General features: G+C 41.6%; 1 pseudogene; it reads right to left on the bottom strand.

The window, feature by feature from the left end:
- Positions 1-929: 929 nt before the first annotated feature.
- Positions 930-3,548, bottom strand: LOC115117135 (uncharacterized; annotated as a pseudogene).
- Positions 3,549-4,394: the final 846 nt, after the last annotated feature.

Below are 4,394 nucleotides of genomic sequence, written 5' to 3'. Positions count from 1 at the left end.
TAGTCAACGTTAAGACTTTTCTTCTGGTGACATCAGTGGTCTGTTGTAATGTCCTCTCCACACAGGAGACATTGCCACCAAGTCAAGACCGAGACTGGAGCGTGACGAGGAGTCAGAGACCGGGGCAAGACTGAGACCAGTAAAATGCAAGTCCAATTGAAGACCACAATTGTTATACTGTCAAATCGCCCTCGTAATAAGAGTTAAAATGTCCAGTATTTCTGTGTTCATATTTCAGAAGAACATGTGGATTCTTTAGACATTCAAAATTGTGGAAAAATGCATGTTGAGGACTGTGGCAGACCAGGGGTTGGGTCAAAACGTTTACACAGATCAGACACGGACAGAGTAGGATTAGCTCAGTTTCAAAAGTGTTATTAAAATAATAGTTCAGCACCAATTAGTCCAGTCCGGAGAGCCCGTCGAGACCTGGCACGTGGAGCAGATGGAGCCATCGCCTCGTGATGTATAATCCGTCTGTCACCAGGCCTCGACGAGTCTCCCCCTGGTGGCTGACCTGCTGGACCCCACAGGACAAATAGAGCTACTCTACAAATTATTTAAAAAATGTAAGCCTATGTGTAATCATAGAATTACATACACAATCCCTATTATTTTCATATATGATCTCTGTGGGTCTTTTAGCTTAGAACTAGTAAAGATTTCTCATATCACTTTTAACATGCATTACCTTTTAATGTGGCAGAAATACAAACCACAGAGGTGGGAGGAAGTGGTAACTGTCTATGTCTCTGTGATGGTGAATGTCTCTATGACAACACTGCCTTGGCCTATACTCTGTGTGAAAATGTTTAAGGAGGGTGTTTTTGTGCTGTAAACCTTAGTGTGAAAAACAGAAAATGTTATCTTTCTTCATATTGCCATCCATTTGGAAGAGTAAGTATGAAATACAGATGAATGAGTGATAATTACCTCATGGTGTCCTTCTCCTTGCCCCCCTCAGGTCCTTGGACTGTGTTGTCAGTCTGAACAGGCACAGCAGTTGGAGAGAAAGAGGATTGTTCAGTGGTTGGAGCTTGGGTTGCTGTGAGGTAAAAACAACAATGTCATTATGACTGGTGTACCAGAGAGACACAGGGTAGACTGAACTGTAACAATACATTGTGGATGTATTTGTCCAGTTTAATCTTTTGTCCAGTTTATTGTGCAGTTTATTTCATTTACACCAACTTGGAAATTTTGACTTAGTATTCCCAAAAGCTTTGAATCATGTTACAATCCAATTTGTTTTAGATGATCAGCCAGCAAGACTGGATAAACCAGGTTAATACTTAATTCTACAGTATCTGATTGTTCTCTACTCACTGGTCATAGTGGTGGTACTTTGTGTGGTGGTTTGTTGACAGTGATGTGAACAGGCATTATAAGGGCTCCAACTCCACACCTGTACCAGCCAGTGTTCTCCATCTTCAGTCCACTCCTGGTCACCGTTAAGACATTTCTTCTGGTGGCATCAGTGGTCTGCTGTAGGGTCACTGATGTTCCATCAAGAGCCGCTGAATTCCTCTCCACACAGGACCCACTGCCACCAATCCTGCACCACCCCTTCCTATTTCCAGTGTAGCTACTGTAACAATTTACAATGACACTCCCTCCTTCAACTCCAGTCACCTCCTGTTGGTCCACATAGAGTTCTGGAGTACCTGAACACAGAGCGGCAGGGTAGCCTTGTGGTTAGAGCGTTGGACTAGTAATCGAAATCCCCAAGCTGACAAGGTATAAGTCTGTTGTTCTGCCCCTGAACAGGCAGTTAACCCACTGTTTCAAGGCTGTCATTGAAAATAAGAATTTGTTCTCAAATGACTTGCCTAGTAAAATAAAAATTAGATCTTGAGTGATGAAGTATTTTTTTGTAACAAATATCATAATGTATAGAGAACAGAAAGTAGACATATACCAACTTGACCAACTTTCCTCATGTCAACTTGAACAATAGTAGTGATAGCAGTAAATGAAACCAGAACACCAGTCATGTAATCATTTGGATGAGTTGCAGCGATCTTAGCAGGAGTGACAGATAGGTAGAACCTTTCTATCCAGACATTTTGTCCACCATTGATCTCCACAACACACCAGTAACGTACAGATTCCTCTGGCTCCAGATCAGTCATGGTCACAGTGATTGTTTGCTGGTTGATGTCATCAGAGATTGAGGACTTATCTATGCTCTTGGGAGGGTCAGCAGGTACAACAGGGGAGCAACTATACAAATGATCTCCTTTACACAGGTATTTCACATGGGTTTTGTATTTCTGAACATAGTGACATGGGATGGTGGTGGAGCCTCTTGTCTGTACAGACACACAATAAGCAACTGTAGACAGAACAGAAAACACATTAGATTGGAATCCAACCGAATTCTCACAACAGAAAAATTACATTCCATCTGGACAGGAAGTGTTATTGATAAGACAAGCTACTGCTCCTGTTTTCAGAGTTTCAGCATGTGTCCAGTCCCAGTACCTGACATCAACTTCAGCACTTCATAGAAACATGTTACCCTTACCTGAGAGTCTGGAGAAGATGAGGAGGAGGGAGAGGGAGAGATGAGAATCAATTTCTGGGTATATGTCTCTGTATGTTATATGGTACCAACGCACAATGTGTGTGTCAAGGACCAAGGCCCCAAATCGAATGACTGAACTTCCTAATATATATAAGGCTCACACAAGATAGTATGAATTTCTGTGGAGCAGGTGGTCTTTATTTGGCCTGTATTTTAGTGTCAACAGTTCCAAACAGTGTATTTGTAAAACAAACAGAACCAATGATCATAATAGTGCCAAATTATGGGACAAATTATTTCCCTTCTTGTAGTTTCTCCTAAGGAGCTGGTTCATAGTAGCTCCCATTCATCTCCACAGTCATTCGTTGGGTGAAGCAAAGCGACGATCATGGATTCTTCCACCAACGTCGTTTCATCCTGAAGTATGTTTTGTCTGCTGGAAAACATTTATCTGTCCTCTGCTTGACATTCTGTTGACGTGCCTGGAAGAATGATCGACACCCTAAGCAACACAGTATACAGGGAAAATAGCCATCTTTTAGCAAAGTTAAAACAGCAAGAGGGAGGAACTTTCATACTAATTAATAGGCTCCTCCTCTTCGTTGGGCTAAGATTTGACGACATTTCCCATAATGTAACGGTGTTGATGCGCAGACCCCATCTATAGTGAATTGTGGCCACATTCAGTGAGGTAAGCTGTTTCTGGATACTGTTTAAGGAGGGTCATGTTCACTATGCATCAAATTATATTTTTGGGGGCTTGTCCAATGAAGAAATATGTTTTGTTTGTTTACAGTTTGTCTACGGTGTGTCTTACTGAACACGACCCAGGATGATTCATTTTGTAATACTCCAGCACATTAGTACAGTCAAAGACATTTGCCAAGACATTCAATAGTAGCATGGTCCAAAGTAGTGTATTTGGACCATTCTCTCTCTGTGTCTGTCTGTTTCACTGAAGCAGTAACTTACATGACGTGTCTTCACTGTCAACCGATACGGGTGGCTCACGAGGCAACATGACAATCTGCTGTATTGGCCTCAAGCAGTTCTAATGCCACGTGACATGGACAGAGAGGACAAGACAGAGAACAGTTATCTCCATTACCAACATCTTCAACCAGATACACTGAAATCAACATTACAAACCATGTGCATTTGTGAGAATGTGAGAAATATAAATTGTGACACTATACTTCAGAGAATTTTATTTCAATGTTTTTCCAGTGTTCTCCCATAACAAGTAGGCTCCTATATTATATTTGTCTAATTATGATCTACAAGAGAGAGCAGAGGACAGAGTGGTTGCCCATCTCCTCAAAGTGTATGACTAGGTCCTTGAAGGCATCCTCACAGTATAGGTTGCTTGCCCAGTGTCAGACGGCATCCAAGAATGTGTGTAGGTCTTCCACCTACAGTGTGAAATATAGAGGGACTTGTGTGAACCCTGAACCCTGAACCGTTAAGCTACCTCATGTCCTTGTGAAATGCATTGAGTCCTTTGGATTTAAAGCCATGAAACATCAATTGAAAATATGTCACATTTATAATCTTGCATTCATGATATTGAGTTTCATGTGCTGTTGCTTTTAAAATCCTATAGATGGTAGTACAGTTTAGCACAGAGCCTTACAGAATAGACAGCACTGAATTTTCACATCCTGTGTTGCGGCATTTTCTCTCTGCTGGACCATAGCTCATCTTATTCTTCCATCTGGTTAAGAAGCTGCTCTCAAACCTTCAGCTCTGGATAGACAACACACTTTCACTCTCAAATAAGAGAGTCAAAATAAAAAATGTGCACACCTGAAGTGTCAGGTTGGGAAAAGTGAAAACTAGAATGGGTGCTCCTGCACACAGTGCAGAG

Source organism: Oncorhynchus nerka, linkage group LG4, assembly GCF_034236695.1.
Source record: "Oncorhynchus nerka isolate Pitt River linkage group LG4, Oner_Uvic_2.0, whole genome shotgun sequence".
NCBI lineage: Eukaryota > Metazoa > Chordata > Actinopteri > Salmoniformes > Salmonidae > Oncorhynchus > Oncorhynchus nerka.
Note: the sequence above shows the minus strand (reverse complement) of the source record. Positions and strands in the feature narration are given on the sequence as shown.